This window comes from Emys orbicularis, chromosome 10, assembly GCF_028017835.1.
Source record: "Emys orbicularis isolate rEmyOrb1 chromosome 10, rEmyOrb1.hap1, whole genome shotgun sequence".
Lineage (NCBI taxonomy): Eukaryota > Metazoa > Chordata > Testudines > Emydidae > Emys > Emys orbicularis.
In genome coordinates, this window is record NC_088692.1 from 32,397,506 (window position 1) to 32,410,119 (window position 12,614).

The 12,614-nt window shown below is 49.0% G+C and overlaps 1 protein-coding gene across 1 annotated transcript in view; it reads right to left on the bottom strand.

The window, feature by feature from the left end:
* RHBDF1 (rhomboid 5 homolog 1) overlaps window positions 1–9,283 on the bottom strand; it is a 96,781-nt gene extending 87,498 nt beyond the window's left edge. Inside the window, exon 1 of the mRNA XM_065412568.1 lies at window positions 9,183–9,283. The gene's annotated coding sequence lies outside the window, so the exon portion shown is untranslated. The remainder of the gene's footprint in view (window positions 1–9,182) is intronic.
* Between the last annotated feature and the right edge of the window lie 3,331 nt (window positions 9,284–12,614).

Here is a 12,614-nt window from a genome sequence, read left to right on the forward strand (position 1 = left end):
CTGTAGTTCCCACACAAAGATGTATCCCCTTTCTTGAATATTGTAACAATATTGGCGTTCTTAAAGTCAGGTGGAATTTCTTCACAGGTCCAGATTTTGTCGAGGAGTTTGCAAAGTTTGTGCTGGAGCATTATTCTACCAGCTTTAAGAACCTCAACTGGGATGCCGCCTGGGCCTGGTGTCTTGTGATTTTTTCGTCTGGGTGATGGCACGCCGGACTTCCTCAGAAGATGAGGGATCAGCAAGGTGTTCCACTGCCGAGCGTTGTGGAATAAACTTGATGGTGTCTTCAGAGACCATGGATTCACAGTTTAGTAGGCTTTCAAAGTGCTCCTTCCAGTGTTGTTTAATAGCCGCATTGTCCTTGAGGAGGGTGGAGCCATCCTAGGAACCTAAGGGGGTTGGGCCTTTGGAGCTCGGCCCATATATAGCTTTTGTTGCTTGAAAGAAGCTTCTCATGTCATCCTGGTCTACGAAACCCTGTATCTCAGAGGCCTTCTCTTACCACTTCTTATTTTTGATGTCACATAGCCTCCTTTGAACTTCGGCTTTGAGCAGGTGATAAGCCTCATGTTTTCATTGATTAGAGGAATCATTTTGCCAGTTAGAGAATGCAGTTCTTTTCTGTTGAATTAATGCTAGGATTTCCTTGTTGTTTTCGTCAAACCAGTCTTGGTGCTGAGGAGTGGAATATCCTATAGTTTCAGCACATGCACTGTGAACGATATTTTTAAGTTGATCCCAGTACTCTTGAATGTCAATGATGTTATCAGGCAAGTTAGAGAGTTTCTCAGAGAGGTGTTGTTGGAATGGCTTGCAGCTGGCTTGGTCTTGAAATGCTTTGACATTGTACCGCTTTCGCTTAGCCTTTGGGTGTTTGCGGTGTGGTGGAGTGAGCTGCAGGTACATGACTGATCTTACTAATCAATGGTCTGTCCAACAGTGATCCGTACCTCTCATGACTCGTGTTATATGGACATCGGTGTAATCTCAAGGTCTGACTATAACATAGTCAAGGAGGTGCCAGTGTTTGGACCAAGGATGTTTCCAGGTGGTCTTAAATTTGTTACTCTGCCTAAAGATGGTATTTATGATGAGCCAGTCATGCTCCACACATTTGCTGAGGAGGAGAATACCATTGGGGTTTACATTTCCCACCCCTTCTTTGCCTATTGTGCTGCTCCAGAGTTGGGAGTCCCATCCAACTCTGGCATTGAAATCTCCCAGGAGGATGGGTTTGTCTGCCTTAGGTGGGGCTGTGAGGACTGCAGCAAGAGCACCATAAAATTGCTCCTTGTTGTCTCTCATATCAAGTGTTGGGGTGTATGCACTGATGGCTGTGGCATATTGGTTGTTGCTGAGCTTGAGCCAAAGAGTCATGAGACGTTCGTTGACCCCCACAGGAAGCTCCAATAGTTGACTGATGATCTTATTTTTGATGGCAAAGCCAATCCCATAAATACGTCTCTCTTCCGGTGGCTTTCCTTTCAAAAGAAGGTGCAGCCACCTCCATCCTCTTTTAATTGGCACTCATCGGCCCAGCGGGTCTTACGAAGGGCTGCAATGTCAATGTTGAGTCTTGCCAGTTCTCTGGCAATTATGGCAGTTCTTCTTTCTGGGCATTCACTGTGCTGAGAGTCCATAAGGGTGCAGACCTTCCAGGTGGAGAAATTCATTGTCTCATCTCTCGTTTCGGCCGTGGAGTTGAGTGATCCCACTGGATGCAGCCATCCAGTCAGAAAAGTGAGAGACAGCCTATGTTTGGGGCACCTTTTCTAGCACCCTCCCCATCTGGGGTGAGCAGAGGGGATCCTGAAAAAGCCTGCTCAGTCACAGCCGCTGCTGCTGAAATGCACTTCCGTCTCACGGCTGCCACCTGTGTGCAAATTTGTGATTTAAGACTCCCAGAAATCACTGCTCCTGTCTTCACCACCACCCATCCGTCGCTGCAGGGCTTTGTGCGGGTGTGAGCCCTCTGGCAGAGGCCTACGCATGAAATCTTTTAAAGTGGGGAAACTGTTACGCAGGCAGTGACCACATGAGACTTTACAGGAGGAAAACCCTGACTCAGTGGCAAGGGGCTCCAAGACAACCAGGGGCCTCCCTCCTTCTGCAGCCCTCATCAGCCTTCACAGCCACATAGTACTAAAAGGTCCTCTATATGCCCCTGATCCACCATTGGGGTCTTGTGAAGTTTGGACCACAGTTAGTCAGGAGCCTTGCCTCAAACCTGCTCGCCAAGGGGGACCCTACCAGGAGCATGAAAGCTCCGGACGATGTACCTCTGAGGGTCTTTAGCCCACACAAGCCTCTCCATCACGACACGGTTGCGGTCCATCAGAGAGGACCCAAAGCTAATACCCTGATGTTTTACTGACCGAAAGCTAATACCCCGATGTTTGCATGCACCCTGCAGGCCTGTCCTACACTAAGCACAAGCTCACGCTCATTTTGGTCAGGTTTGAACCTGATTCCAGCTAACACCACAGGACTCTGCATGCCAAGTGTTTTCAAGCAAGGATGAAGCTAGCATGGTGTTAGCACGGTCTGTCATGCTGCATTCACAGGGAGCACTTAACAGAGCCAGTCCCTGACAAGTTCAGCTCTGTGTTTAACACAGATGCCAGAAGGTTTGCAATAGGCAAAAGGCTCTTCCCATGTCTTAGCCTAACTGTGTTTGAAAATATGGTAACAAGACCCTCTCAAATCCTCAGCTGTGCCTGACACAATGAGATGGGTGGGACATAGAAGTGGCTGAACATCATCCTTGCAGCTCCCCATGGGGCCAATTCAGTCCTTGGCACAATTTAGAGCAGCTTCAGGGCTGCTGTAAGGTGCGTCTAGCTAGTGGTCCCTTTGGGTCAGTCTGGAAGCTGGGACATGCTGGAGAGCAGCAGCACTCTAGCCACACCCTCTTTCCCTCAGCAAAAAAAGGTTCCCCACATCATGAGCCAGGAAAGTGATTCTCTACAACAACGTCCAATTATATCAGCTTTCCGTTGCCAGAGTAGAACAAATCAGCTGGAAGGGGCCCCTAAAGTGACCAGGGCCCTACAAGTCAATATTTCAATGCTGGGGAGAAATGCCAACCAATACTAATAGGGTCGAATACCCCCACGGATAGGGACAGCGGATAACTCCCACTAACCCGATCCCTCTAATAGGATGCAATTACCCCTTGGAGAGAGGGACATGACCCCCACTAGTGCACATGGAGGACAAGCGAGGCCCCATCCTCTGGGGTCTCTTTATGCCAGTACCACTATCTCCTTCTGTGCACAAGGGAGAAAGAACAGCTAGTCGGGAAGAGTCTGTTCTCCCTCTGAAGGCACCAAGGCAGAAGCAATCCCTTCAGAGAGGAGGAGAGCCTATGACTGAGGCACCATGTCTGCGGCCCGTAACTCACAGGACCAAGGCGTGGAATGGACGTACATGTTGGGGAACTGGTGCCTGCTCCACACACAACCAATACTCTGCCCTGTATCCAGCAGCAACTGACCCCAATTATGGGCCTGCCTTGCACAGAGTGAGACATTCCTGAGATCTGGGCAGCTCCCAGCTACACCTGAAACCAGAAAAGCCAGTTTGTATTCAAATTTCTTGCAAGTGTATTGCTTTAAAAAGCTTCTCAAGCAAAGTCCCAGAGCAGGACTAGCTGTGTGGGTGCTGCTTTTCACTCAACATTGCACAGCACTGATCAGCCTTCATTTACAGAAGCTCACCAAGAAGAGAACGCCACTAATACGTGGTCATGTGCAGAGCAACTGCCCTTTGAGGGAACTGTGGCAGAACCAGGATGAGGGAGATAAAAGGGCAGATTCTGTCCCCCACTCCAAACTCTACAGGGCAGCTACATGCTGTGACACACTGACATTAAAGGGTGATGCAAGGGGCCAAGGAAGAATTCCCCCAGCCCAGGCTGAGTATACAGGCTTTGCAAGTCATCCTATGCTGCCCCTTTGCAGGCTACAATGTAGGTGGTGTGTTGGGAGCAGGCCCTAAAGGATTCTGGGCTGCCCAGCAGCTCACAATTAGCCTGAGACAGGCTGCCATAAGTTACAGCAGCTAGAGAGACAGTGTGTTATAGAGTATTGGACTAGGACTCAAGAAACCTGAGTTCTATTCCCAGCTCACTTTCTATGGATGTGGTGCCATGGCCAGTCTGGGGTGACCGCTCACTTTCTGAGAGTGTGATGCCATCTCTGGTTGGGTCAGAGGTGCTAATTTTCTGGGGGCATGGTGCCATGGGTAAGAGGGGTTCTACCATTCAGGTAACATTATAGGAGTCACAACAATCTATCCTTTTCTTGCCCATGCTTAGTTCATAAGAGACTTCACCTCCCTGCGTCCCATTTTGTTCCCTGCCCATTACATATGGATATTTTTTCCTTTACTGCAGAAACGCAGCTCTTTCCTCTCAGAGGAAATAAGCAGCCAGGGGGACAAAAACAGGAAGAAAGGAATCAACTTCCTGCTTGCCTTGGAGACATCCCTGATCAACTCTGTGTACACCAACACTAAGCAGTGCAAACTGGCTGGGGAATCAGCAGCCAATGCCAAGGCTTGTACTGGGAATGCCCCTGGTCTTCCTGGCCCTGGCCAGTACTCATTAGTACAGAAACACTCATATACTTCACACTATGGAATGAAAAAAAATTAGCCAATAAATATTAGGGCTGTCAATCGCAGTTAACTCACACAATTAACTCAAAAAAATTAATCGTAATTAATTGCAGTTTTAATCGCACTGTTAAACAATAGAATATCAACTGAAATTTATTAAATATTTTGGATGTTTTTCTACATTTTCAAATATATTGATTTCAGTTACAATACAGAATACAAAGTGTACAGTGCTCACTTTATATTATTTTTATTACAAATATTTGCACTGTAAAAATGATAAACAAAAAAAACAGTATTTTTCAATTCACCTCATACACGTACCGTAGTGCAATCTCTTTATTGTGAAAGCACACCTTACAAATGTAGGTTTTTTTTGGTTATATAACTGCACTCAAAAACAAAACGATGTAAAAAACTTTAGAGCCTACAAGTCCACTCAGTCCTACTTCTTGTTCAGCCAATCGCTAAGAGAAACAAGTTTGTTTTACATTTACGGGAGATAATGCTGCCCGCTTCTTATTTACAAGATCACCTGAAACTGAGAACAGACATTCACCTGGCACTTTTGTAGCTGGCGTTGCAAGATATTTACGTAACAGATATGCTAAAAAATTGTATGCCCCTTCAAGCTTTGACCACCATTCCAGAGGACATGCTTGCATGCTGATGACACTAGTTAAAAAATAATGTGTTAATTAAATTTGTGACTGAACTCCTTGGGGGAGAATTGTATGTCTCCTACTGTTTTTTACCCTCACTCTGCCATATATTTCATGTTATAGCAGTCTCAGATGATGACCCACCATGTTGTTTGTTTTAAGAACACTTTCACTGCAGATATGACAAAACGCAAAGAAGGTACCAATGTGACATTTCTAAAGACAGCTACAGCACTCGGTCCAAGATTTAAGAATCCGAAGTGTCTTCCAAAATCTGAGGGGGACGAGGTGTGGAGCATGCTTTCAGAAGTCTTAAAAGAGCAACACTCCGATGCTGAAACTAAACCACCAAAAAAAAAAAAAAAAAATTCTGCTGGTGGCATCTGACTCAGATGATGAAAATGAACATGCATCGGGCTGCACTGCTTTGGATCATTATCGAGCAGAACCCATCATCAGCATGGATGCATGTCCTCTGGAATGGTGATTGAAGCATGAAGGGACATATGAATCTTTAACGCATCTGGCACGGAAATATCTTGCAACACCAGCTACAACAATGCCATGCAAACGCCTGTTCTCACTCTCAAGTGACATTGTAAACAAGAAACGGGGAGCATTATCTCCTGCAAATGTAAACAAACTTGTTTGTCTGAGTGACTGGCTGAACAAGAAGTAGGACCGAGGTGACTCTACGCTCTAAAGTTTTCCATTGTTTTATTTTTTAATGCAGTTATTTTTGCAAGTTACATAATTCTATATTTGTAAATTCAAGTTTCATGATAAAGAGATTGCACTACAGTACTTGTATTAAGTGAATTGAAAAAATACTATTTTTACAGTGCAAATATTCATAATAAAAAGTAAAGTGAGCACTGTACACTTTGTATTCTGTGTTGTAATAGAAATCAATATATTTGAAAGTGTGGAAAACATCCACAAATATTTATATAAATAGTATTCTATTATTGTTTAATCGCATGATTAATCGTGATTAATTTTTTTAATCACTTGACAGCCCTAACAAGGTCGCAACAACTTCTCACACAGTTCTTTCCCACTCGCCTCACACAATCCTCGCTTCTACAAATCTCGCGTTATTAGGGTTACAGCTAGCCTGACTTTTGCTCACAGAAGAGACTGTATGCATTGAAATCCCCTTCAAATCCCTGTCAGTTCTTGCTCTACTTCCACACCACAGAAGGCCCCACTTGCATGCTGTGTGTCTATCAGCTGGGGCAGAGAAGGTAGAGTAGCTATCGACTCCAGGAGCATGAAGGGAGTAGACATCAAAGAAGGGGAAGAATTATTTAGGATTATGCACAGGGAACAACAGCTGTAATGGGAGTACGAATCTTCAGACTGGATATCAGGGAAACTCCCTGACACAGAGAAATATCAAGCAGTGGAGTCGGCTCCCCAAGGAAAGGCTGGAGGTCCCTTTGCTTGACTACTTAGACTTACTTTGGAAGTTTTCTGCCTAATGGGGGATGATAGTATGCCATGGATTCTGCCCCACACAGTATATTTTGCCCTTCACTGGACTCAGGCAGGTTAGTGCAAATTAATTTCTCATGACTCCCATGTCCCAAGGTCACGAGCATGCCATCTAGGGGACTTACACATTTGAGTGCAGTTAGCTGTGTGCCATTTGTGTAGAGTGCCAGTAGCATGAAAATATTCTCATCTCAATGATATTGTCTGCAATCTATGGAGAGAAACAGTGCCAGGACTGGACTAGTGAGCTGATAGGGCCTGTCACACTCACGTTTCAGTGACTCTGAGAATATTATCAATAGCCAAGGGCTCCTCAAGGCTGCCGTCCGAGCAGCCAGGCTGCATTTGGTGACAAACACGTTTCTTCCTGAATCCAAGATCCATCTGAAGATCTTAGGCTCCATCCTCAGCTAGACTGAGTTTACACTTGCCACCCCGAGGAGAACAGGGAAAGGGGGTGACTCAAAACTATCTTTCTGCCTCCCCAGCCCTGGGCTGGCTAAAGGCCAAGATGGCTCCCAGTGTAACTTAGAGCAGCCTCAGGTGTCTGTGCTTCAAGCTATGGGCTCCACCAAGCCCTGTGTCAGGCGTTATCCTCAGCTGCCTTGCTAGAGCAGCTAGCAGAAAGGATGCGGATTGAGCCTTTTCCTTCCTGAGCATGGTCCATGAGGCAGAGTGAGGAGCTGGACTGCCCTTGTGACACCCCCACATACTAGTGGGGATTACATTGCGAGGCAGAGCTGTTGCTGGTACTGGGCCAACAGGGCCTGCGACAGGAAGAGAAAACAAGGAGCCAGCAGGGGACAGGTCCTCTGAGTAGGACCATTGAAGCTCCCTAACTATCCCAGCTTCTGCCCAAGCAGAACCCAATATTCACCCAGTGAGCTGAACCTGTTTGAAAGGTAGAGTCCAGAGGGATGCACATGTGCATGCAGGATAAGACAGATTTTTGAGGGGAGGATGTCTTAGCACAGAGCCAGGTTACTGCCTGCTGATCACTTGCCTTGAAACCCCACAACATATCCATGAGTCACTAAGCAGGACGGACACTAACTCCAGCAAAAGTGTGCAGTCCAGGCTTGCTCACAGCTACACTCAGGCACTCCTGGGAACAGGGGCTGCCTGCCATCTCTCACACTAGTGTCCACCAGGGGCTCTTGCCAGCTGAGGGAAATGCACTAGACTAATCCCACCAAAACTATTTGGGGGATGTGCACATCACAGTATAGAATCTGTTGAGATTTCCCCATTGAGCCCTTCCCCACAACTGTGAACATGTCCGGGAACTGTCATACATCCCCTCCTCTCTCCAGGCCAAATTCCAAATAGAAGAACGTTACTGGCTGCACCCAGGAGCAGATCTACAGCCTTAGTGCAACTGCAAACTCCAGCACTCCCAAGTGTGGGTCCCACTCCCACAGCAAGTAGCAAAGGACCTTAATGCCTGAATTCACTTCCCCCACCATCCTGCTCCAGTCAGTGCTTTCCACACGGAATTTGCTTCACCACCACCACCTCACTTTCCTCTGGGATCATCCCCAGGGCCCAAGAGGAAATGAAGCCAGACTGGATGCCTGCAACAAGTATCAACCATTGAATTTCCATCTCCAGGCTGTGTGGCTGGACAGACCCCGGGCCTGCTAGGGCTCAAGCTCCGCTCTCAGCGCACCAGATCCCAGCCCAAGCTGTTTACCCGGTTTTAGGTTACAAAGAGCGGTGGGCTCAGCTGCCTTCTGACTCTGTCGGATCAGTAACGGTTTGGCGGCAGTAACTCGACTCTGGCTCTCGGGCCCGGCCTTTGGGGTTACAAACTCACACGTACATCAGCACCGTCCCGTCCCCCAGCCCGGGCAGCCTGCACCCCACCCCGCGGACGGGAGCGCCCAGTCCCTCAGCGACCCAGGAAACTCCGGCCTCTAGGCCAAGCCAAGCCGGAGCTGAGTGCTGAGGGAGCTCGCCCCACCCGAGGGCGCGGGGCCCGCGAGCAGCCGCCTGCCCCACACAGCCCCCAGGGCACCCGCCAGCCGGGGGCTCCCGGGCGGGGTGCGGCACCGTCTCGGGCCGCCCTCCCGGCAGGTGGCCGGCAGCAGAGCCCGCAGCTCACGTGCGCGCCAGGCCGAGGGGCGGCGGTGGCGAGCCCTGCCCTCGCTGAAGCCGGGCTGAGGCGGCTCCTCGGGGCAGCACCGAGCCCGGCGCCCGAACGGCTGCCCACCCGGCGAAGCTGGGTCCGGGGCTGCTGCCGTGCCGAGGCGCCTCTCCCTGCCTGGGCCCAGCGGCCGGCCCGCGGCCGCACCCCCTGCACCCCTCCGAGGGCCCCGGGGCCGCTCCCCCGCGGCGGCGCCCGCCCGGCACCCAGCGCCGGCCCCCGCCCAGTACCCAGCGCCGGGCAGCCACACTCACCGGGCAGCCGTCTGGGCTCCGCTCAGGGCCCGCCCGGCAGCGAGCGATAGATCCAGCGATCGGGCCGCCCCGGTGCGGCTAAGGGGCCCCCGCTCGCAAACTCGCCCAGAGCAGGCAGCGCAGACTCCGCCCCCGTGCCAGGGGCCGGCCGGCCGGCAACGCCATTCACAGCCCGAGCATGCAAATCGGAGCTGCGAGCCGCGCCGCGCTCAGCAGCCGGCGCCCGGCAAAGGAACTGCTGCGTGCGCCCGCGGCTCCGCCACGCATCCCCGTGCCCTTCCCGCTGGGGTGGTGACCGCCCGGCCGCGGCGCGCTATCTGCGCTGAGTCACGGCGCAGGAATGCTGCTGGTGGCGGTGCGGGACAGCTGCCCCCCTGAGCCCAACGGAAGCGGCTCAGCCGGGCAGCCCCTCACCCAGCCAGGGAGATGCCCCCTGCCTTCAGCCGGCCGTTCCCGTACCCCGTGGGGAACTCCCGGTCCAGAAATGTCCACACTTGCGGTTATTCCGGAACAGTTGCTCCACTTCAGCTTCACACCCTCATTTAGTACAGAGTAACTTTCATTGTGCAGGCAAGCCTTAAATAGTCCCGGTGCTCCCTTCTCCTCTTCCCCTTGCCCAGTGTTATTCCACTCTATGCCTTGTAGATCTGCCCAGTGTACCCCCTGCAAGACCTCTGCGTATGGTGTACCCCCCGTTGAGAACCACTAGACTAGAGGATGCGAAATGTGCCCCAGGACCAGAAGATGTGAAAGGTCCAGACGTAGCAAATTCTCCTGGGTAAGTAAAGGCCATCCTTACACGGTGGTAACTGCTACTGTTGGGGAAATGTGCCAGTTGCAGTTCGTGCCACTACACTGGCAGTGCTTCACAAAGCCCTGTATAGCTTTAGAGAAGGGGCACTGAGCTCAGTGAAGAGTTTCATCAAGGACTGCTCTTATTACATCAGTGCACTTCGCAATTCGGATTAACCCAAGCCTCATCCCTTGATTTTGGGGGAGCAGCTATCATTCAGTCCTTTCACAGATCCTGCTACGGTCTCTATACCTAATATGCATCGTCTTTTGAGCTTCTACCACTCAAGCTAAATTACCACTACCACTCAAACTTTTACATCAGGAGGCTTTTACGTCCAAGAGGCTTATTCCCTGTGGACAACTCAGTCAGGGGCTTTGTTACACTCGTCTGTGCTGTAACTAACCATTAGACCAGGCTCTGCTCTCAGAGCCAAGGAAAGAACCCAGGAATACCCAGCATTCTAGTGCTAGTTCACAAATAGCTGTGTAACCTGCAGATAAAGTGATGCTGAAGCTGGTATGGGCTGCTTCTCATCAAGGACAAAAATATGCTTTCCCTCATCCCACCTGAACAGCCTGAGTTCCAATACTGCTCAAGAAGTATATGCAAATTAGTGTGAGGGCTTTGGGAAAACTGTTTAAATCATTTTGTATTGCAAAATACTGTACTAAGAGATGAATGTGGATGTTGTGTGTGTTTTAGTGTTGCATATTTAGGGTTTGTGTTTCGATTAATGGGAGCTGCCCCTTTCAGCATGGGGTGAGACACACAAGGGTTGTGTGAAAGAGGCCACACACAGTGTGGGGAACATGTTGCTTGTGTGAACTTGGAAGAGGTCAGAACTAGATTTAATAAACTTATCTTCCCAGAAAATAACCTCCCTCTTGAGGGTGTCTTATTAGCACTTATAGGCACTGGATGCCTCAGGATGATACTAATAGGCTTCAGTGCCTTTTCCCTGTAGGTCAGCAGTCCGAAAGCAGCCCAGTTAAGCTGGAATTAAGTTGTTCCTCTCTAATGGGCATTTGGTGGCCTTGATGCAAGATAAATTTGGGATGAGAGTATCTCAGCTCCAGCTCCCACATGACACTCTTACCCCCACACTTTGAACTAATTGGCAGAGAGGCCAAGAACTGGAATGGCCACAGAGACTGACTTATCCCATAACCTAGGCTGGCAGGGTAGTGAGTGGGGGAAGCTCACCCTAGTGCTGCTCTGTAAATAAACTGAAGGTTTCATTCACCAGGGCTGCCTTTTTCACCTGTAAGAAATCCACACCATTTTTTAAAATGTGTATTTACTATTATATGCAAATTATTCCATTTTATAATGTGAATGAATGTCACATGGAGCTGCACAAAATTTGGCAGCTATGTCCTTCACACTCTGTTTCATAGTTGTCCTATTTCCAATTCTCCAGCCTCTGTTACCTGCCCACTGTTATCCACCCCTCAGCTGTTCATATTCTGGGGCCCTTGTTTTTCTTCCCTCCATTTCTTGGCACTTCATGAACACTTTCTCTACTCGCCCTATGCTGGCCCTGCCATTAGCCTACCCTCTGGTCCCAATTTTCCAGCACTATGTTATTTTTTTCCTCTTGTTTTAAATTTATACCATTTTTATTCTGGATTTCTCCCACCCCACCTTCAGAATTGCTGCCTTGTTTGCAGCATTACTGCTTCCTGCTTTTCACCTTAATGATCTGAATTACAAAATGCAGTTGAGAAAGGAGGAGTGTGGGGGCTGCCCAGGAACTACACTCCCAAGGAAGAATTAGCTCATCTGCACCACACCCACCCCAACACATTCCTACTCACACCCATATCAACAGGGAAATCAGTGAATACTCTGACAGTGCTTAAAAGAGAGCACTGCAGAGTATGACTATCTGTCTATCCACAGCCCCTCTCATTGGTCATAGTGTGAGCACAGCAATAGCCTCTGCTGTTAGTTGCTGCTGCAGAGGGCTGGGCTTACTTAAGGCACAGACTGACCATTCTCAAAGCTCCTTTCTATTGAAGCAATTCAACAATTGCAGATTATTTCCAGATGCTCCAACCACACAAACCAGGCAAAAAAATTGTCCAGTAACAGAAATAAAAGAGATAAATCCACAAGTCCCTTCAGCACCTCCCAAAAGAGCAATTTGGAGCCAGCATGTGGTTCAGAGACACTGCTGCTCTTTATTAGCCTCCACCCACCAGCACATGGAATTTTAATATGAGACAAATAATTTTCTTTCACTGAAATATTATCTTCACCCTCATACATTCCCATAGTGTACACTACACTCCCCATCACCGCTGCCCGACAGGCTCTCACCATGTATAATTACATTTTCCCTGTCCCTTTCACAGACCAGTATGCTGCAACTTTAAGTGAACTAGTTCATGCCAGTTTGTGGATATCTCTGATGAGATGATTTAAGACCAAGCTCTGCAATCATTAGTTGGACCAGTCCTGGAGAAACACCTGTAGATAACTGGTAGCTCAATTGGTAGTGTTAGCAATGGCTGCTTGCTCTGTCCCCTTTCTAGTCTCTCTGAGCATACTTCTCCTATTCTGTGAATGGAATGGACCCAAGCACATTGCTCTGTACTAACATTCAAAGAGTAGGAGAATCACAAGATCCCACC